Source organism: Pocillopora damicornis, chromosome 4, assembly GCF_964200805.1.
Source record: "Pocillopora damicornis chromosome 4, jaPocDami1.2, whole genome shotgun sequence".
NCBI classification, from domain to species: domain Eukaryota; kingdom Metazoa; phylum Cnidaria; class Anthozoa; order Scleractinia; family Pocilloporidae; genus Pocillopora; species Pocillopora damicornis.
In genome coordinates, this window is record NC_142673.1 from 1405001 (window position 1) to 1428969 (window position 23969).

General features: G+C 37.7%; 1 pseudogene across 1 annotated transcript in view; it reads left to right on the forward strand.

Moving 5' to 3' along the window:
* The window catches only part of LOC149046392 (mitogen-activated protein kinase kinase kinase 2-like), a 23595-nt pseudogene extending 856 nt beyond the window's left edge, over positions 1–22739 (forward strand). Inside the window, exons 2-9 of the transcript XR_016185468.1 lie at positions 3313–3350; positions 13615–13702; positions 14298–14356; positions 17704–17796; positions 17967–18092; positions 19455–19567; positions 19860–19930; positions 21932–22739. The product of XR_016185468.1 is annotated as a mitogen-activated protein kinase kinase kinase 2-like (transcript). The remainder of the gene's footprint in view (positions 1–3312; positions 3351–13614; positions 13703–14297; positions 14357–17703; positions 17797–17966; positions 18093–19454; positions 19568–19859; positions 19931–21931) is intronic.
* The last annotated feature ends 1230 nt before the right edge of the window (positions 22740–23969 follow it).

Genomic DNA, 23969 nt, shown 5'->3' on the forward strand with positions numbered 1-23969 from the left:
TACAAGAATAGCATAAATTAGAATGAACGGCTTAAACAAACACCTTGGCGCGGATGGAATCCGTTTGCACGTTCAGTGTTGGCTTACGCATGCGAATATACAACATTTCATTAACAAGGCAATCAAATTTGCCGTTACATTTCGCGATTGATTGATTTGATTGCCTTGTTAATGAAATGTTGTATAGGAATTCTATGCTGCTAAGTTAAGGGCTAAGTACCGAAAATTCCGTGATCTCGTCTGCTAAGGTCAATGACAAAAGGAAGATAGAAAAATTTAGTAATTATATACTGTATACACAAAAGGAAACGTGAAGCAACTGATGGTGCACAATTCTGCTCAAAAGCCAGGCGCATAACCCAACAGTGGAGAATCGTTGACGCGATATATTCAATAACGATTAAAATCCAGTGTTTAGGTGGCAGTTTTGCATAAGCATGACAAAAAAATGGAAGAAACGCCGCCGCCCAGCGCAAAAATTTTGGTTAAAAAAAGTCAGTCGAGAAGTCGATTAAAATAATATGTATGATCGAATAAAAGCTCCATTGACCAGTAGCGTTTACTGTTACAACCACCTCCCACCCCATCCTGCGTAGTCATAGTCCGTCTCTCACCCCTCCTTGAGTAATATCACTGTGCCTCCCAGCCCTCTCTCAGTACTGATAGACTGCATCCCACCCCTCCCTGAGTACGAATGGTGTGCTTCCCCCTTGATAAAATGGTCCAAAAAATGGTCCCAAAATGGTCCAAAAAATAGTCCAGTCTATATTTTACCCTATTCCATAATAGACTGCCCACTTTGTTTAGTGTATTCTAATACATCATCGATACTCCTAAAAATATCAAATATTGATCTAACTTTCACATACGTACTTTGGTTATAATGAATCAAGTTAGGTAGAATATGCTCTAGTTGTTTGGCTAACGGCTTAGAAGCTATTTTGGTGTCCATAGTAGTAAGAGGGATTGGTCTCTGTATTGTTTTGTTGTTGCTGTTGCAATTCCCACAAGAGTAAGCTGATGAACGGCACGCACTAAACTGTTTATTTTCCGACTTATTTTGGGGCCCAGACATAAAATTCGAGCATCCTGAGGCTCCAATGGCATGTTGTTTTAAATATCGATAGAGAATATAGTTAAATCAGGCCATGTGTTTCATCAGTTAAAGACAACGAAAGAGCATGGGAAACATTCGCAAAATATCAGCTTTCTGTTTTTCGGTGACCGACGTTTTAACTTGTTTAGTGGTACCTTACTAAGTTCCTGATCACATGGAACAGCTCTTTTTTTAAATAACGTTTTCTTCAAGCTCTCTTTCGTTACTTTATTCAAAGTACGAGACATTTTCACCTGCTTTTGTTCAGATACCACAGGATAATTGGGTTATACTTTGAATATCTTTACAATTTTTTTTGGGAAAGCAGCGAACGTTGCTAAAATTCAATTTCATTCATTTTGGCGAGCTGCAGCGCCACTAAAGGCAGGAAAACCGATACGATTGTTTTCACTGGTGAAAAATTTCGCCTTCGGCCTATGATTGGTCAGACAATTACTTCCCACTTGTGTGAAAAACTGCTCGACCCATCAGAATTTGTGCTGTTTATTATTTTAGGAGACAATTTCCCTTGGAGTGAGTCTCAGCATGTATATAATGATCGAATGTGTCGTATTTTTCAAACACATTTGGCATTGCTCTTATTGCTTGTGCAACCTGGAGTAAACAACATGCGAAGGTACGAAATAACACACAATAAAGAAAGAGTAAGTGGAAATATACTGAGTATATATATATATATTAGTATATACTATACTAAATATACTAAGCTGGAAATATACTAAGCGGCGCATTAAAAAAATACATGGAATAATAATTGCAAAAGCCATGAAAGTAAAGAAGTAACTTGCACCTCAGCCTCAACGCGTGGCTTGAAAATCCAACATACCGGCTGTTTTTTAGGTTGTCGGAGCGTGATAATAAAATTGAAACGCATGCACAGAAACTCTGGAATAGCCTCTTTGGAAGATATACGACGACCAAATGGTAATTTTAGACTTAGGCTTTTCCACAGGGTGTCCAAAAAGACTTTGAACGCGACGAAGTTAGGGCTGTAAACTCATGGGGGTGGTGGAATTCGAAGTTGGAGCCCTACCGTACTACTTGTAGGGGTAAGCGTCAGCGAATAGTTATTTTACTTTTGTCCTTCATATATCAATGTTAATACAAGAAGATAACATCCTACTCGTCACAAGTACTGATGTACCCTTAACCTACTGTTGATGACATTTCGTGGCCATGGGCTCATACCGTACTCTCAGATTGAATATGCACGACAGTGATTTTTCTAACTCTTCTTCGAGTCTTGTCAGCGCTAAATTTTTTGATGAGGTGAAGGTGAAATGTGAGCTAAATTCTACATGAAAAACAAATAGAAACTTATCATGCGTTACTGCGTGGTGTTTGGGATACGTATTTGGTTTTGGAATTAATATTTTACTAATACTTCTATTTTATATTTCGTGAAACAATTGCTTCAAAAATTCCTTGGTCGTTTTTAACAAGACGCGAGTGTCATTGAAATATATCACCTTGACAACGGTGTATTGGACTTCTTCGCTTGCACACGCGGGATTCAACGTCTTGCTGGCATCGAACTCCTGCGTCTTGTAGAAAATTTGTTCTTTTCAGTCTGACCTTTTGAATGCCTCTTTTAAAGATTACTTTGAATAAACCTATCCTTCCTAGAAAGCTGATATTTTTGTGTTCTGTCGATTTTCCGATAAAGCTCGTGAGAGCTGGCTTATAATCAATTTTTTACGCTTGCTCGACAGGCAGAACATAACCCCCAGACTATCAAAAAAAGATCAGAAAAAGATCAGAGCAGATATTGTCTGCATATTAAGTTGTTTAAACCTCGCATCATTCTCAACAGCACATAAGAAAAACACTTTGTGATCGGTTGGCTCTTACGACATCGCTCTCTGCCTCTTGTTATTTTAGGCCGAACAATAATGATTTCACCCTTATAAGTGTTAAAATGGAAGAACTCAATGCGCAATCTCAGATAGTGACTATGGCACTTTAAGGATAACGTTAATGAAAAGTTTTGTTTAAGAAACCTCAACGTAAAAAATAAAAAGACATTGATTGATAACTCATTTGGTCTAAGACTTCATACCAAGATTATCAGTGGGCTGATTTTTTCTACGAGGAGTCATAATTACTTACACTAGTTGATAGCACTCAGTGAATGTTGGCGAGGAGGTATCTTACAATTTTAATGATATTGCATTTTGATTTTTTCTTTCTTCCAGACTATGATGAGTGGATCCTACCACCATTGATACCCAAGGTAAGGAAAACGCTTGACTGTGGGTTTGGTTTTTGCTAGTTTGTTTGTTTGCTTTTTGGAACTCAATAATGTAAAGCAAATTAAATTTATTCGTAACTTTCAGTATTTCTCTCGCGAAATCGATTGAGCGATAGCTGAATAGAAGTGGTTTTAACTAAGCCAACCGTAAAGAAATAGTAAGTCCTGGGTACATCCTGGCCATGGAGCCATGGAATTTCTTGTTTCGAATTCCGATTCTGCTCTCGTTTCCAAAGTTCCCTCAAAGTTCAAAATATCACAAGTTCTGACTTGGACTTGACTCTCATTGTCCAGCTGGACAGAACAATTTTAAACAGTCTCGAATTCTCGGCCCAGCGCAGAAATTTTGGCATTAAAAAGGTCAGTCGAAAAACCGATTAAAATAACTTGTATGATCGAGTAAACGCTCCATTAACCAGTAGCGTTTCCTATTACAACCACCTCCCACCTCTCCCTGCGTAGTCATAGTTCGTCTCTCACCCCTCCCTGAGTAATAACATTGCCTCCCAGCCCTTCCTCAGTATACTGATAGACTGCATCCCATCCCTCCCTTAGTATTAATGGTGTGCTTCCCCCCGATAAAATGGTTAAAAAAAATAAGGTCTAAAAAGAGTCCAAAAAATAGTCCAGTCCATATTTTAACCTATGCCATATTAGACTGCCCGTTTTGTTTTGTTTAATCCATCATCGATACTCCTGACCGTATTAAATAATGATCTAACTTTAATTTCAAATACGCATTTTGGTTATAACGAATCAAGTCAGGTAGAATATGTTCTAATCGTTTTGCTAACGCCTCAGAAGCCATTTTGCTGTCCACATTAATGAGAGAGATTGGTCTCTGTATTTTTTGTTGATGTTGTTGTTGCAATTCCCACAACAGTAAAAATCTAACATAACACTCTTACCTTGGTTATTAATGATTTTATGAGCTGTTTCGATGATCACGTTATGCTCTACCACATTCTAACCAGATTTAAGTTCCAGTTTTTATATCTTCTCCATCTTATTATATCAGTTGCATGACAAGCGAGACACATATAAATTCAAAGATGTATCAATCTCCGAAATACCAAGGGATGGGTTTTTTTCCTATTTGCATGATATCTAGAAAATCCTTTCAGGAATTACTGCATTTAGAAAACTGAAGATCCATCAATGACTCCTTTGCCGGTCGAAGTCACAGAATGGTTACAAAAGTCAATTTGATTGACAAGCTACGTACTGATTTAGGTAATTATCTGTTGTGTAAGCGTCTCATCTTACATGCAAACATAGAGATTTGCCGTTCATTTAAATCGTTCGCTGGTGGAACTTGTGGGTTTACTTATCGAGAAGACCGAAGTTGCATATCTCAAGTCGTTCCCTTGCATAATTGTAAAAAGACATTTCAAGACACTCGCGGAGTTGCAAGTTTTCAGATCCAGAAAATGAAGTTGATCTTATTTTTTCGCTTGCCGGTTTCTTCGAGACACTAACAGATATCGATGATTTTACAATTTGCCCCATACATAGATGTTGAGTAGAGTTGTGGTTCCAATAGTAGATGTAGAGTGCCTAAAGAGGTGTCCGGCCATTGCAGCTCAAGTCATATCATTAAAATCGTAATGCTTATTTCAGGTATTTTATTGAGCGAAAAACACCCTAAAACGTACCAGCTAGGTCTCTGGTTTTTTTTACCCCTAAAAGTTACGACAAGCATCCTTAACCATTTCCGATCGCCTTCTCCACCCCAGTCAGCTCCTAAAAACAAAGATTTGCCCCCCAGTGAAAAAAAAAAGTGATTTGCCTCAGTCGCCCCCCACCTCAAAAATCTAATGTTCCGTCCCTAAGATACCTTTTACATAATTCCGAAATGAGTTTCGTTCCGGAACGAAATAAATTTCATACCGCGTTTACATGCAAGATAACTTAGCTTGTAAAAACAGTTATTTATGTCCTATTCTGTCTTTTTCTATGTTTCCCTCGCTCCTAAAGAGGATTCATACAGACATAAGAGTCGTACCGCGTTTATATTATACAGGTACAAGAATGAATGTTTCGTTCTGGAGTGGAAACCCCTATAAACCCATTCAGAAATGACTCGTTTCGGATAAACTTTACTCTGGTATTATGTGGCATTCTTGAACAAAACTCATCCGATATCATGTAATTAAAAGGCTCCTAAAAGTTTTTATTCCCAGAGCATCACGCTTTGCTCTCCTGTCGAAATACTATAAATTTCAAAAGTGTTGATGCAACAACCCACTTTTAACGTAACTGCTTCGCTACCACTGAAACAACGATCGGTTACCACAAAAGGCATATATTCTAATATTTTCAATTCAACATAAACAAAAATTTATATAAAGGGTAAATATTCATTTATGTCAGTATGAATTATTTCGTGATTAGCTTATGATGTAAATGGAGGAGGGGAAAACACAACGCAAAACCTGGGCTCCTGTCAAAAAGTAATACCCAGGCGTTATAAAATAATCGAAACACCTAATAAAATCATAACCTAGGGTGTTATGGTAGATTTTTTAACAAATTGTAGTGATTAATGGCAGTAAACGGTGACGACAAGTAGGCATACCATGCATATTTCATAGTCGCTAGCAAGTAAATGTTGCTGGACTTTGAGTTCGTCTCAAGATAGAACAACACAAATACTCAAGGAAATTTTTTCAGTGACTTTTTAATCATCCTTTTGTCTTTTAAAAGCTCGAAGCTCAATAGATTCTGTCATATCGGTCATTGTTAAAACTGTCTTTGTTTTGATGCTACTTTTCGACATAGGAAAAGTATGTCGGACAAAAATATTTGCCAAAAAATAAATATTACTTTGCCAGCTCCAGTAATGACAAGGGATCAAGTTTAGATAATAAAACAAAGGGTTATGTTGACAGAAATACCTGAGGTCAAGGTTGTTCGTTACATGAGGTCACACAACTCAGGTAATATTCACGGTGAAAATTTGTGTATTTGAGCGGTCGAACGAAAAAAATAATTTCTCAAAAACTAAAATATATTTTCACAAAAAAACTACACCACAGTTATTAGGACATATTGGGCTACAAAACATGAAAGTAGGAGTGAAATGAAATTTTGGGCGACCTGCCACAATATTTCGAATTTGTGCGATGGATGCTGACATTCTCTCTTAACTTGTTTAGTGGTACCTTACTAAGTTCCTGATCACATGAAACACCTCTTTTTTCTAAATGAGGTTTTCTCCAAGCTCTCTTTTGTTACTTTATTCAAAGTACGAGACATTTCATCTGCTTTTGTTTAGGTACCACCGAATAATTGGTTATGCTTTGAACACTTTTGCGTTTTTTCTTGGAAAGCAGCGAACGTTTCTAAAATTCACTTTCAATCATTTTGGCGTGCTGCAGTGCCACTAAAGGCAGGAAAACCGATAAGATTGTTTTCACTGGTGAAAAATATCGCCTGCAGCCTGTGATCGGTACTTCTCACTTGTGAGAAAAACTGTTGGACCGATCAGAATTTGTGCTGTTTATCATTTTAAGAGACAATTTCCCTTGGAGTGAATCTCAGCATGTATATAATATAGTTAGAGACAACCAAGGACCATAAGAAACATTTGTAGAATATTAGTTTTCTATGTCTTAACATGTTTAGTGGTAACCTACTAAATTCCTGATCACATGAAACAGCTCCTTTTTAAAAATGACGTTTTCTCCAACCTCTCTTTCGTTATTCCATTCAAAGTACGAGACATCCTTACCTGCTTTTGTTCAGATACCACGGAAAAAAAGGTTACGCTTTGAATACTTTTACATTTTTCTGAGAAAGTAGCGAACGTTGCTAAAATTCACTCTCATTCATTTTGACGAGCTGCAGCGCCACGAAAGGCAGGAAAACCGATACGATTGTTTTCACTGATGGAAAATACCGCCTGCGGCCTGTGATCGGTCACACAATTACTTCTCATTTGTGAGAAAACTCCTTCGACCAATCAGAATTTGTGCTGTTTATCAGCACGTACATAATAATCAAATACACATTCGGCATTACTCTTATTGCTTATGCAACCTGGTGTCAGCTGAAGGTACGAAATAACACATAATATATACACAACAAAGGGAGCGAAACAGAGCTGAAAATATACAGAAACATATGGAATAATTACTGCAAGAGCCATAAAAGTAAAGAAGTAACTTGCACCTTGGCCTCAACGCGTGGCTTGAAAATCCAACATGACCGCTGTTTTTAGATTGTCGGGGCATGATAATACAATTGAAACGCGTGCGGAGAAACTCTGGAAGATATACGACAACCAAATAGTAATTTAAGACTTTTTTTACAGGGTAGCCCAATATTACGGCGCACACTTGCAGCCCTAGATCTAGGGAGGTCTAAATCTTCTTCCTCTGAAGGTAAGCGTTAGCGAATGGTTATTTTTCTTTTTTTTTCCTTCTCAGCTGTCCATATATCGATCTTGATACAACTAGATAACATCCTAATCGTCACAAGTACTGATATACCCATAAACTACTGTTAGTGACATTTCGTGGCCATGGGCTCACACCGTGCACTGATTGAACTTGTACGACAGTGATTTTCCTAACTCTTCTTCGAGTCTTATCGGTGCAAAATTTTTCTGATGAGGTGAAGGCGAAATGCGAACTAAATTCTATATGAAAAGCAAATAGAAACTTATCATGCGTTACTGAATGGCGTTTGTCCAAAACTCAAAATGAAGACTGCAGTTCGGGTACCTTATTGTCTTCGAGATATTTCTTAAAGCGGCTAAGTCACGATTCACGCATGCGCATTTAAAACGAAGGAGATAGTGACAACAGGCCGTTGGTAACTTTTGCCGTCCAGTTTCAAAAAATCCGTTTGATCTTGGGATTTTGCCACCTCCAAAAGCTCTCATACAAAAGTACATTAAGGAAAAGTCTTTGGTGTTGTTTTGGAATGAATATTTTACGAATACTTCTATTTTACACTTTGTGAAACAATTGCCTAAAAAATTCCTTGGTTGTTTTTTAATAAGGTGCGAGTGTCATTGAAATATGTTACCAAAACAACGGTGTATTAGACGTCTTCGCTTGCACATCCGGCATTCAACTTCTTGGTAACATCGAACTCCTGCGTCTTGTAAAAAATTTGTTCTTTTCAGCCTGACCTTTTGAATGTCTTTAAGGATTACTTTGAATAAACCTGTCCTTCCTAGAAAGCTGATATTTTTGTGTTCTGTCGATTTGCCGATAAAACTCGTGAGAGCTACCATATAATCAATTTCTTATGTTTGCCCTAGACAGGCAGAACATAACCTTCAGACTGTGTCTTTATCGAGAGGGAAAGCCCTAAAATCTATTGAGACTCAGAAAAAGATCAGAGCAAATAGTGTCTACACATTAAGTTGTTTAAACCTCACATCATTCCCAACAGTGCGTGAGCAAAACACCTCGTGATCGGTTGGCTCTTACGACGTTGCTCTTTAGACCAAACAATACTGATTTCACGCTTTTAAGTACCAAAATGGAAGAACGTAATGCGCAATCTCAAAGAGTGACTAAGGCTCTTTAAGGATAACGTTAATGAAAAGCGTTGTTTAAGAAACCTCGACGCAAAAATTAAAAACATTGATTGATAATCTATTTGTTCTAAAACTTCATAGGAAGATCATCAATAGAGTGAAGTTTATCTATGAGAAGTCACAATTACTTACACTAGTTTATAGCACTGAATGTTGGCGAGGAGGGGTCATATTCATCTTAATGGTATTGATTTTCTTCTTTCTTTCATCCTTCGGTTATGCTTCCGTCCCTGAATCAGAGTTGCCCAGGGTAAGGAAAATGCTTAACTGTAGGTTTGATTTTTGTTTTTGTTTCTTTTTTTTTTTTGGTACTCAATAACTTAAAGCAAAATAGTTTCATAAATAAGTTTTAGAATTTCTCCAGCAAAATCGAGTGAGCGACAGCTGAATAGAATTGGTTTTAACCAAGCCAATCATCAGGAAAAGTAACCAATTGTGACTGGTTAAATTCTGGCAATGGAACCATGGAATTTCCTGTTCGTTTTCCGATTCTGCTTTAGTCTCTTCAATTCAAAAAGTAGCACAAGGCTTAACGTGATCTTTTTATTCAGTGGCCAGCTAGTCAGATCAAATTAAGAAAGTGTTCTTTAATGTCTCTCGTTTATCGTGGCATTAACATTTCTCAGAATGAAGATCATATTCTAAGTATAATGCTGGCACTGTCAACCGTTCAGCTTCAAAGTGAAATTTGGTATTCTTATGCAAACGTTTTCTTTCAGTGGACTTCGTTACGGTCACTGGAAGCTAAATATAATTTCTGTGAAGGTTAGCGTTATCAAGTGTCTATTTTCTTCTCCTTAGCCGTTTAGTCCATCCGTATGTCCATCTAGATATGTGCGCTTTATTGTTTTGACCTACATGTCAAAAGAACTGTTATGCCTATAACCCACGATTGAGAACATGTCGTGGCCATAGGCTTATAACGTGCAATCGAACTTGTGTAAACTTTGCTATTCCTTACCCTTCCTTTACCTTGCAAGTGGTGTTGGCACATAGTCTTTTGAAGAGGTGAGGGAGAAATATTTTAATTCTACACTAGAAGAAAGGGAACTCAGTTTATCATCCGTCACTGAGTACTCTGAGTCCAAGATATTAAAAGAAGAATTGTGAATAAGTTTGTTTTATCAAAGAGACTTTGCTTTCTTTAGTGTCATCAAGTGTTGATTGTCTATATATTAAGTTGTTTAAACCTCGCATCATTCTCAACAGCCCGTGACCAAAACACTTTGTGAACTGTTGGCTTTTACGACGTCGCTCTCTGCCTCTTGTCGATTAGTCGAGGTCGAAGAATAGTGGTTTCACGCTTTTAAGCGTCAAAATGGAAGAACTTAGTTCGCAGTCTCAAAGAGTGACCTTCACCCTTCAAGGCTAACGTTAATGAAAAGCGTTGTTTATGAAACCTCGACGCAAAAATTAAAAACATTGATTGATAATCTATTTGTTCTAAAACTTCATAGGAAGATCATCAATAGAGTGAAGTTTATCTATGAGAAGGCACAATTACTTACACTAGTTTATAGCACTGAATGTTGGCGAGGAGGGGTCATATTCATCTTAATGGTATTGATTTTCTTCTTTCTTTCATGCTTCGGTTATGCTTCCGTCCCTGAATCAGAGTCGCACAGGGTAAGGAAAATGCTTAACTGTAGGTTTGATTTTTGTTTTTGTTTCTTTTTTTTTTTGGTACTCAATAACTTAAAGCAAAGTAGTTTCATAAATAAGTTTTAGAATTTCTCCAGCAAAATCGAGTGAGCGACAGCTGAATAGAATTGGTTTTAACCAAGCCAATCATCAGGAAAAAGTAACCAATTGTGACTGGTTAAATTCTGGCAATGGAACCATGGAATTTCCTGTTCGTTTTGCGATTCTGCTCTAGTCTCCTCAATTCAAAAAGTAGCACAAGGCTTAACGTGATCTTCTTATTCAGTGGCCAGCTAGTCAGATCAAAATAAGTAAGTGTTCTTTAATGTCACTCGTTTATCGTGGCATTAACATTTCTCAGAATGAAGATCATATTCTAAGTATAATGCTGGCACTGTCAACCGTTCAGCTTCAAAGTGAAATTTGGTATTCTTATGCAAACGTTTTCTTTCAGAGGACTTCGTTACGGTCACTGGAAGCTAAATATAATTTCTGTGAAGGTTAGCGTTATCAAGTGTCTATTTTCTTCTCCTTAGCCGTTTAGTCCATCCGTATGTCCATCTAGATATGTGCGCTTTATTGTTTTGACCTACATGTCAAAAGAACTGTTATGCCTATAACCCACGATTGAGAACATGTCGTGGCCATGGGCTTATAACTTGCAATCGAACTTGTGTAAACTTTGCTATTCCTTACCCTTCCTTTACCTTGCAAGTGGTGTTGGCACATAGTCTTTTGAAGAGGTGAGGGAGAAATATTTTAATTCTACACTAGAAGAAAGGGAACTCAGTTTATCATCCGTCACTGAGTACTCTGAGTCCAAGATATTAAAAGAAGAATTGTGAATAAGTTTGTTTTATCAAAGAGACTTTGCTTTCTTTAGTGTCATCAAGTGTTGATTGTCTATATATTAAGTTGTTTAAACCTCGCATCATTCTCAACAGCCCGTGACCAAAACACTTTGTGAACTGTTGGCTTTTACGACGTCGCTCTCTGCCTCTTGTCGATTAGTCGAGGTCGAAGAATAGTGATTTCACGCTTTTAAGCGTCAAAATGGAAGAACTTAGTTCGCAGTCTCAAAGAGTGACCTTCACCCTTCAAGGCTAACGTTAATGAAAAGCGTTGTTTATGAAACCTCGACGCAAAAATTATAAACATTGATTGATAATCCATTTGTTCTAAAACTTCATAGGAAGATCATCAATAGAGTGAAGTTTATCTATGAGAAGTCACAATTACTTACACTAGTTTATAGCACTGAATGTTGGCGAGGAGGGGTCATATTCATCTTAATGGTATTGATTTTCTTCTTTCTTTCATGCTTCGGTTATGCTTCCGTCCCTGAATCAGAGTTGCCCAGGGTAAGGAAAATGCTTAACTGTAGGTTTGATTTTTGTTTTTGTTTCTTTTTTTTTTTGGTACTCAATAACTTAAAGCAAAGTAGTTTCATAAATAAGTTTTAGAATTTCTCCAGCAAAATCGAGTGAGCGACAGCTGAATAGAATTGGTTTTAACCAAGCCAATCATCAGGAAAAAGTAACCAATTGTGACTGGTTAAATTCTGCAGTGGAACCATGGAATTTCCTGTTCATTTTGCGATTCTGCCCTAGTCTCCTCAATTCAAAAAGTAGCACAAGGCTTAACGTGATCTTCCTATTCAGGCCTACTCTGAGACCTTAAGTCGCCTTAAATCGCCTAAAGTCGCATTATTTTTGGTGCCAATTTTGCTTAAGTCGCCTTATAGCCTTAAATCGCACAAAGTCGCCTAAAGTGATGGCGACTTGAGGTCCCAGAGTAGGCCTTTATTCTGTGGCCAGCTAGTCAGATCAAATTTAGAAAGTGTTCTTTAATGTCTCTCGTTTATCGTGGCATTAACTTTTCTCAGAATGAAGATTATATCCTAAGTATAATGCTGGCACTGTCAACCGTTTAGCTTCAAAGTGAAATTTGGTATCCTCATGCAAACGTTTTCTTTCAGAGGATTTCGTTACGGTCACTGGAAACTAAATATAATTTCTCTGAAGGTTAGCGTCATCGAGTGTTTATTTTCTCTCCATAGCTGTTTAGTTCATCAGTATGTCCATCTAGATTTTTCGCTTTATTGTTTTGACCTACATGTCAAAAGAACTGTTATGCCTATAACCCACGATTGATAACATGTCGTGGCCATGGGCTTATAACGTGCAATCGAACTTGTGTAAACTTTGCTATTCCTTACCCTTCCTTTATCTTGCAAGTGGTGTTGGCACATAGTCTTTTGAAGAGGTGAGGGAGAAATATTTTAATTCTACACTAGAAGAAAGGGAACTCGGTTTATCATCCGTCACTGAGTACTCTGAGTCCAAGATATTAAAAGAAGAATTGTGAATAAGTTTGTTTTATCAAAGAGACTTTGCTTTCTTTAGTGTCATCAAGTGTTGATTGTAATCTATTTGTTCTAAAACTTCATAGGAAGATCATCAATAGAGTGAAGTTTATCTATGAGAAGTCACAATTACTTACACTAGTTTATAGCACTGAATGTTGGCGAGGAGGGGTCATATTCATCTTAATGGTATTGATTTTCTTCTTTCTTTCATGCTTCGGTTATGCTTCCGTCCCTGAATCAGAGTCGCACAGGGTAAGGAAAATGCTTAACTGTAGGTTTGATTTTTGTTTTTGTTTCTTTTTTTTTTGGTACTCAATAACTTAAAGCAAAATAGTTTCATAAATAAGTTTTAGAATTTCTCCAGCAAAATCGAGTGAGCGACAGCTGAATAGAATTGGTTTTAACCAAGCCAATCATCAGGAAAAAGTAACCAATTGTGACTGGTTAAATTCTGGCAATGGAACCATGGAATTTCCTGTTCGATATCTGATTCTGCTTCTATAGACTAGTCTCCTCAATTTAAAAAGTAGTAGAAGGCTTAACGCGATCTTTTTATTCAGTGGCCAGCTAGTCAGATCAAATTAAGAAAGTGTTCTTTAATGCCCCTCGTTTATCATAGCATTAACATTTCTCAGAATGAAGATTATATTCTAAGTATAATACTGGCACTGTCAACCGTTTAGCTTCAAAGTGAAATTTGGTATCCTTATGCAAACGTTTTCTTCCAGGGGACTTTATGGTCACTGGAAGCTAAATATCATTTCTCTGGAGGTTAGCGTCGTCAAGTGTTTATTTTTTTCTCCTCAGCTGTTTAGTCCATTAGTAAGTCCATCTAAATATGTAGACATTTCTTTGTTTTCATATTTTCCATATGCAGCATTGAGCCTACTTACCTGTCATATTTGGAGCAAAATTTCGCCACAAATACGTTTTTAATTCCCAAAAACTTACATAAAAGTTATCGATTACTTACCGCTTCTGCCCTACCCATCTTGGGAGTTGTATTTCCCCGCTTAAAACCCTGAAAAAAAAAAAACCTGAAAGATGCCTTAAATTTTAGTAATGGTGAATGTACTGAGGTTTGATTATCATTGCTAGAACACCACTTTTTTCACAAATTTATCACGAACGCTGCTACCCGGCTTAAAAGTTATGATCTTACACAAGCCTTACTAAGCGGCAGCCTTTTTTACATGGCCCGAAAAGCTTGCATAATGAGGGATATCCGCCATCTTGTCTTGGATTGTTGGTAATAACTAAAAACATAGATATGGCGCATAAATAGTCAGTCCTGAAAGTTTTTTCGTATAAATTGTTGTCAATTCAGAAACCCAACAACTGAACACATTCACAACTTTCCTTGTAGACCGTCCTTTTCGGAAGTGGACATTGGGCAAATGTATTGGAGCCGGAGCTTTTGGCAAGGTACGTTAACTTAAATTGTAATCAAGGATTTGACGTAAAAGTAAATAAATGTCAGAAAATAACAGGATTGTACTCAACATTTTGTGAGACTTGACTACAATCTTTGGATGAAATGTGCTTCTCATTGAAACTGAGTAATCTTAAAGAGTAGCCCTATTATTAAATCAACACCGAGCTCAAGTTAGTTCTAACTTAGCGGAGGTTAAAATCACGGTCTCTAGATTACAGTAACAAGGCTACTTTGTTTCTTATCCTTCAATATTTTTGCAGCGCGTGAAACAAAATGTTAACGATCAGCCTGTTGTTTGCTTGTTCCCTTGTCAATGTTCTCTGTTACGAATTAAAGAAAACACAAATATATCTCTTCTTCTGTAACGATCACAAAACATTCTCTCATCTTGAATACATTTTAAAGGCAGGCTTTTATCGTGATTGACGGAAAGGTTTGAAAATTGGGGAATATCACCGGTTACCATATGGCAGGCAGCACCCGTGGGCAATATGAAGTGAATACTGCGTTCCGATTGGCTACCCGCGCGGGCAAGACGAGCCCATCTTGCGCTTTCCCGTTTTGATACCGCGCAAGAAAGGAAAAACTGCCCGGGATGCACTAACAAGTTTGGGAATTTTTTGAAATGTTAGCCAGAGAGTTTTAGCAGTAGAGGACAGTCCAAACAAAAAAGGCATGAACGAGTTTCGTGAGTTTATTGTGCTACAAAAACTGTTGCTCGAAATTCGATAAGTCATTATTGATTCTATTAAAATTGAATCGAAACCTTTTTGCTGTACAATAAATCCTTTATTGTCCAAGCTTGTTTGGTCAAGATGGCTTGATTTTAACCCCGTTCTTTTTTTTTTTTTTGCATGTGTTTTTATGGACCTCTACTTTGTCTCGGTCCGTAAAAATGCAAAAAAGAACTTGTCCAATATCCAGCCAATACCGTATTTCCTCGAACAAGCGCCCGGGCGCCTATTTGAAATTTTGGCCGAAATGGGGGCGCTTATTAAATTTTCCTTTTAACGAACTGTAACTTTATTTTGGCCACATCTTCCATATACGTATACGTGAAATCAATATTTAAATCTTTTGTTTATATAAACAAATAGGGAAAGATTTATTTGCTTAAAGAGCTGACAGGGAGGAGGCCAAGAAGTATGACGACGATGTAATTAGAAATTACAAAGTGAAGCATGTGCATGGCTCTGACAGTTTATAGCTTGTTGGTTGCATTCTGATTGACCTATCATTCCTTATCGACTACTTCCTTCAAACACATCCCAATAACTCAATAATGCTTGAAATTACTGGTCCTCGAAGGCTAGAGAATGGTCTGGATATGCCTGAGAAGATTACGCATTTGTCAAGAGCGCAGCAATATGACAAAATTTAAAAGAACAGATAACACACATAGAGGAACTCTGCAAGCACATGGAGATAGAAATAACTGGCACAGAAGAGAAACTGTTATCCTTCGATGATTCCGCTGTCGTTTAAGGTTGTGAATAAATTGGCAATAGAACCAGGTTTTAATTATTTCCCTACTAATCTGAAATTGATTAAGGGGGGGGCGTTATTCGAGGGAGCGCATATTTGATTTTTGGCTTAGCTGGTGGGCGCTTATTTGAGCGTGGGCGCTTATTTGAGGAAATACGGTATTCCCCCATTTTTCTGGGGGGCACATTCGATCACGGAATGCGTTTATACCAATCGCGTGCGATCAACAATTCCCAAATAGAGAAGCCTTGACTGTGCTCTGTTCTGTTTTAAAGCACGCAGGAAGCGGCTACAGCACGAGAGAAGTACTACATCTCGTAGTTCCTCCCACTTCTTGAGTGCTCTAGCCGCTTCCTAGGCGCTTTACAACAGTATAGAGCACAGTCAAGGCTTGTCTATTTTTTTTGTAAAAAAGAAATTGGTAAATTACCGACACATTACTTTCATTTTTTAAAACAGATTTTATTTCCAAAGCGAACAACAATGTGGTCAGTATGCTTTACGCTCTCATAAAGCATGCTACAATGATCCAATTAGAATCCTTGTCAAAATGGTTCAAATAATATGATTGGTTGAACAAGACACTAAAGCTGTCAAAAATGTCAAACAACAAATTTAACAACCTGCACGATCTTACAAACTGATAAGCAAGTCGGCCGGTCGAATTTGACACTTTTGTCTAAAGTTTTAAATCTCTAATATAGAAACTGAAAGACTTGTTCATTGAAATCCGGCCGAATCGAAGCTCATAAAAACAGGCAGGTTTTTTCACATGAAAATTAGGAAACAAACTGTTGAAGGCTCGTGCTTTATGAATGAACGACAGCTGAATTCACTGGAACATAAAGACTTCTCGGGATGACAGCGCCGTAAAACTCGCCTACTGTGACTGAGGCGGCCATCCACTCGACGCATCGGAAAGGATGTTAGATCAAGCTCCTAGTTGATCACTCGAAGGGCGGCCGATGTAATTTCTGAGGCTTCTTCACTGCGATGACCGGAGGTCGTCATGATGAGCCAGTCGCGATGGACGTCAGCATGATTCATTATCAGCATGAATTCTAACAGTTGTGCCAGTTGGCAATATCTTTCATCATTCCTGTTTTATTCTCTTTTTGAACACGAAACTATACTTTCTTTACGAGTGTTACTGTGTTTAATTCTTATTGCCGTACGTAAGCCTGCAATCTAACCAAGCGAAAAAACCTTCAAAACTCGGACTGTCAATTACGTTTTCTCTGTGAGGATTTTCGTCTCTGCTCACGTCATAGTAACGTAAATTGCTCGGCATGTTTACAAACCTTTGTTTGGTTCCTCTGTTGTTATTTACCGCCTCGCTTGTTCCGAAATGTCACTTTCAACTGAAGATAAAAAAGCCTCGCCCCCCGCACTGGTCCTAAATCTCCTTGAAGAAACTCTTCTACAGCCAGTGCTGAAGACTTTTATTACAGTTTTTATTATAATTAAGGGCTGGAAAATAAACTAACTGGAGCTCCGCTTTTAAGCTTGGCTAAATCTATATATTATTTAATGGAATATAACATAAAAAAAATTTGAAAGATTTGGGGCAAATTTAAAGTTATTCCTAGTCATCGGTAATAAAGTTCGAAGAAATCTTACAATATTATTTCTACAGAATTAAGTGAGGAAGTCACGTACCACGTTGCAACAACTCCAACAGAGAACAGACTTGTTCTCTTACAGGATGACCCCGCCGTAGGCACACTTCATTCTTTTTGCGAAGAGAACACTGTTTGTAGAGTAGAGAAGGTTGTGTATCTCCTTCTAAGATAGTCGATTTTATTTCTGAAAACGGCAACAACCATCGATTTAATCTGGGCAATTTTTTCAGGTGTATGAGTGTTATTTTTCAAGTGGAAACTATAAAGGCTCGTGTGCTGTAAAAATAGTCAAGATAGAGCCTCAATACATTCAATCGCAAAAGGTTAGTCTTATACCCTTTGATGTAAATGTTTTATTTCAAGAATAAATCAGATTTTAGCTGTACGGTTTACTGCTGCATCAAAAAATTTGTCTATTAATTAAAATGATCCTTCTCTTCGGATTCACGAAGAATTCATTTATCTTGAAAATTTTACTTCTTTGAGATTCCAGGAAGTGGAGGTACTCTTAAATGAAATCAGTATTTTGAAAGACACCACTCACGACCGAGTTGTGGCCTATTATGAAAGCGAAGAGAAAGACGATCATCTTCATCTATTTATGGAATTGATGACAGGGGTAAGTTTAAAGAAGAGCAATATTAAATGCCCCTGAAATTCATTTATGATTACAATAACCCTTTGAGTGTTCTTAAGTCTTGATGGGTATTAATTGAGATGAGGGGCGTTACTGAAATCAATAAACTTAAGTTTTACTATAGCTTAGGATACAGCTGATAACGCTTTCTGTAAGCGACTTCTGGTTAGTGGACATTGAATTTTTCTGATGCTATATTTCTTTAATCTACCTTAGTTAACATCATTATTATTGTAAATATATTTAGCAATCACTCCTCGATTGTACGTTGGATGTGAGATGACAGATAGCCAACGAGGCCCACAGGGTCAAGTTGGCTATAATCAACTCATATCCAACAAGCGCGAGTGGAATAATTATTTTATTAAAAACGCCCCAAAATATAGATAGATCTTCCCAATTTAAATTTGTTAGAACAAACGGAATTTTCAAAAACACTTTCGGTTTAACTCGTCTTCATAGCTCATATCTCTTGAATTCATGTTGCATTATCCAACGATCAAGTATTAGTATATACTAAAAGAATGGATAGCGTTTTGATATTCGCAAAGTATATTCGCAAGTTCGCGGGATTTGCGCCCGAAAATATTTTAATCGTTGCTGGAATCAATGAGTTGAATTATTTCTTATGGTGCCATCTGATATTATCTCACTGATTTAGTTTATACCGATGAATTATAAATTGCCAATAATCTCCTGAATGTACTGAAGTAATTATTTACCACTGTGTCTGTAGCAAGCGGCCCGGTAAATATCCACCACCAGCCACCTCCACTTTGATGAATAGTTGTGAATTGTAATCTATGAGATATTTTTGCCAGAGCGCGTTTGGTCTCAAAACGTCACGTTACCTAACATGCCCCACCGAAAACAAAGAAAATCGGATAATATTCTCTAAGTGAGTCCCTAAAGTCGGAGTTAAGAATAAAATTCAAGATAAGACAGTGTTTAAGTGTTTTTACAGAGAAGGGACATATTTGTATGTTTATGAAGTCGTACCAGCGAACACTGAAAAGTGAACATCCCAGTCAGTGAAAGTTAAACTTTTCGTGAACATTAAGTCCTCCGCGCTGCAAAAATATTACATAGGATGATAGACACAGTAGCCTCCATCTGACGCGAAATTATGCTCGTACGTTTGTCCTTGGACAATAAAAGTTCCTTAAAGCTCATAGATTTCCTTGAGCTTCGCTCTCGGAAAACTGTTCTCTTCAAGGAACAGATAAGGACAAGTATACGAGCACAATTTCGCACTAAATGCATGCTATTGTTTATTTAATCTACATGAAAAATACCGACATTTTGGCGTTAAGCACGCTAAATATTGTTTGATGTTATTGTTAGGGATCATTGTCTGATCGCATAAAGGAGGAAAAAGTCCAGAAAGTACGCCATGCAAATGTTGGAAGGAGTATCTTTTCTACATTCAAAAGAAATTTTTCATAGAGACATCAAAGGTGCAGTAGATAAAGACATTGATTAGCCATCATGCAAATAATTGTCTGAGATGCCAGTTTTTGTCTTCTTCCTCATACGTGGTCTTCATTTGCAATCGTCTTTGAAATTATCCCCACACAATTCAAGTACTCAATCCACAATAAAAGTTCAGGGAGAGAACATCCGGTGATGCCTAACACCAATATTAATCATTTCAGCGGGGGTAAACTTTGCTCTCATGTCAATTGCCGTATGTTGTGCATTACCTGAAGTCTTCATTAATCTCCAATTTAATTATTCATATATTCTTAGGATCAAACGTCCTTCTAGATTTACATGGAAATGTTAAACTAGCAGACTTCGGACTATCAAAAATAATTCAGGTACAATTCTATGATATTTTGGATCCTTTCAATCAATTTTATCCTCTGACGTGTTTGTTGCGGGCAGAACGGTTAACGGTCAATTCGCCACCACAGCAAACTCGCCACTACTGAAAGTCAAATTGCCACCGGTGGCGATTTGAGTTTTTCGTTATGCGTAGCCTGTCGTGTGAATCTCACATTAAATGAAATAAAATTTGTTGATATCAAGAAGATTAAAATCATTTTGCGTAAAGCGAAACCAGAGTGATTTTCGCCGAATGATATTCGCTAGGTGATTTTCGCCGATGTTAAGGAACCGCATGAAATTTACATCAAATGAAAACTAGGATGTAGTATCTGTAACATTAACAGCACATTTTTATGAATAAACATTTTTCTCGATAAATGGCTCCTTTAGAAACCACCAAATGCGAAAAAAGTCAATTCAGTAGCCAACAAAAGTTAACAAAGAAGAAAAATAAAAAACGAACAAATTAAAATCTGAATCGAATAATAAAAACAAACAGAAGTTATAATAATTCAGTAACTATTTTGGCTTTCACATCTTACTACAAACGCCCAATTTTCATAAGCCAGTCAAGATACTAAACCTATAGAAAGTAATTGGTGAGAGGAAGTGAATTCGAAGCGCATTTTGGGCAATTTGAGCACTGATTAACTCATCGATTGTCGCCTCAGAATTGGGAAAATTTAACAGCCAAAATTTTGTTTGGCATTTCAGGATCTACCTTTAGGGTGTGCTCCCTAATCTAAAAGTCAGATTTTAGAAATTCAGAGAAAGATCCTTTAACGATTATACTTCCTCCTACAACGACATTGATCGAGAAATTCGAACGCGGCCGTCGGAGGGAACATCAAAGTTTGCCCTCCAGGGACTCCCAGAGGACGCCAAGTCGCTTTCAGCAAAATTTCGCCCACACTCTCAATTTCGCATCATCAAAACTGAAAAATGAGACAACTTTAAAAATCTAGACTTTCATATGATATAATACTCATTAGGTTTGATTAAGAATTGTGTTTGTCAGGACAGAATTCTTGTTGAAGATCACGTTGACATTCTTTTTGCTTTAAAGAAAGAAAAGACGCCAAGTCTGTTTCTGTAAACTTCGCTGTATTTATGCGCGCTCTTTGTCGCAATATGCTAGTATTTCTTAGCCTTTTGATGTAAGTTTCATACGATTTCATAGAAATCGGCGAAAATCACTTGGCGAATATCAATCGGTGACAGTCACTCTGGTTTCGCTTTACGCAAGCTGATCATAATCTTAGTGGTATCAACAAGTTCTATTTCATTTACAATTAACGTTCCATATTTGAGAGGTTACACACAACTTCTGAGTCCCTCTCCCTTTTCGCCATACAATACTACATCTTAGCTTTCATTTAATGTACGTTTCATGCCACAGGCTACACATATCGAAATAATTGACTTTCAGTGGTGCATAACAAGTTTTGCGCTGGCGAGTTTGTTATGGTGGCGAATTGACCAGATACGGACAGAACGCGCACTTCATTTGGTTGATTTTGCAGGAATAGGATTCTCACGAAATGCACTTGAGCAATATCAGACATATCATGACAATGCATTTCTTAAGCCTTACAAACAGACGGCTGAAGACTATAAGCCGCGATAAACCGATATAAGAACTTGTGTATGGATTCTATTCCCGTGAAAAACCATTATGCGATCACACGAAGAGATTCTTCACAAATTTTAACACGCCCCAAATAGGGCTTTGCTCTTTGTGAGCATGGAAGTGATTAACGGTATTTCATTGATTTGACATTTGGAAGTGGAAAACTTGTTTGTTTACTCGTAATTTGGCGATTTCAAATGTTGCATATAATTCCTTGCAAACCCCACCCGGAACGTCCGAAACTGTCTTTGATATTAACCTGTGGGGTCATTGGTCTAGGGCGACGTGGTAAGAGCATAATTTAAAACAAATCAGCCAGAAAAAAGATAAAAGATTCTTGATCTCTTTCATTCATACCCAGAAAATTGGGAGTAAAACCAATCTTGTATCCTATTGCGGCACTCCCTACTGGATGGCACCTGAAATATTCAGGGGAGAAGGATACGGCAGAAAAGTAGACATTTGGTAAGTTTAACTGTCTTTATGATAAGTAAAACACACATAGAGATGATAGAGAGAGACAGAGAGAGAGAGAGTGCTGCAAGGGAATAAGGTGGGAATACTGCGAAGTTAGCTGTCTAACTACTTGTGATAGACCTGCTCCTTCGCGTTCCTCCCATTCGGCCGATAGCTGTCTTTACGTCGAGGCTATCAGTCCTTTCCCTGGATCTGATTTCATGAAAGAGAGGATCAAGTTTCATGAGAGTACGACGATTAAAGTTGATTTAAATAATTGTTTAAGATGCATTTCTGTTCTCAAAGAGTTGGTTTCTTTCTTTCCTATAAAGGAGTGTCGGTTGTACTGTTGTGGAAATGTTGACGGTAAGCCCTCCGCTGGGTGACCTCGAACCACCGGCGGCCATCTTCCGTATTGGATCTGAGCCAACGGTACCAAAGTTGCCGAAGGATACATCAAAAGCTACTAAGGATCTTATTGCGGCTGCTTTGACACGGTTTGTATAGTAAAACCGTATATGGAAATGTCAGAAGTAGTAAGGATGAACTATTCATACTTGCTTCAATTGTAGGAACCCTAAGGAACGACCATGGTCGAACGATTTGCTGGATGAATTTTTTTGAAGTGCCGTTCGGATTCTTTTTGGGGTAAGCGCCTGATGAAGCATTCACTTTCTTAAAAGAATATAAAATTTGAATTTGACTTCTTGTTAGTGGGCTAAAGTGATTCAATTTGCCAGTAGAGAAAGCGCGGCTGAGTGACTGCATAGTACTTGCAATGCGGAAGTTCCAAGTTCGAAACACGCATTCACAGTTGTCTGGATTTGCTTTTTAACTGTTCCAAACTCAACAGTTCCACCATACTTGTAAATAGTCAACTAGTTCCCCTTCTGCCATTTGGTGTTTTTAAAAAGCACGCATTCAACCCCTAGTTACACAGGCCATGTGTCAATTTTTATTATATAGTTGGTGCAGTGTCATTCACACCACGTTTTCATTTGATATTCGGAAATTCTATCCTTTATTTCTTCTTCACTCGTTCGTTTTTATCAATTTATTTTCATTCTTCAATTTTCATTCATATCTTTTCATCCATTATGTATCTATCTATTTATTTATTTGTCTGGCTAAATTTTCCTTTTTTAACGAAAACTAATCAAAAGGAAAGTTTTAAAAGGCTCCTTTTCTATGACTTCTGTACTTCGAACTTTTGAATGGTTGTACTTAAATCGCAGCACTAAGGGCACCTTTTGTTATTTCGACAGGGCTTCTCGGATGTTCCAATCAAAGACTGATCCATGTGCCTATGTAATGTAATCAAAGTAAAGCAAAAAGAAAGTAGTTTTATAAGAGTTCTTTGCAACTATGCTTGATGCAACTCTTGTTAATGTAATGATGGAATTTAAAAATGGGAGAGGTTTGGTGAATTTCCTCCTATCTGTCAGAATAATTGCCCTCCGGGGTCCCTCGGGGAAAAACTTAGACCCATGACCATTTCTTGTACTTATAGATGATTTATATGTTGATAATTTAGCTAATGTACGGAAGTACGTTGACGATATGACCGTATCTGAAATCGTTGCCAAGGGCAACCGAAATTGTACCCTGGAGATTGCGCATAAGGTTGCGGAGTGGTCTACGCAGAATAGAGTCCACCTCAATAGCGAGAAATGTAAGGAGCTCAGGATATCTTTTGTAAAGGATAAGCCACAGTTTGCGCCTATTGTAGCAGATGGTAATGAACTAGAGAGGGTGTCTAGTGCTAAACTACTAGGTCTGACCATTACGAGCAACCTTACATTGAACGAGCATATTAGTGAAAAAAGCGTCAAGGCGTCTGTATTTTTTAGCGCAGTTAAAAAGATCAAGAGTTCCTCGGCAGGATATGTCCACTGTTTACACTGCTTGTATACGCTCTGTTCTTACGTACGCGGCACCCGTCT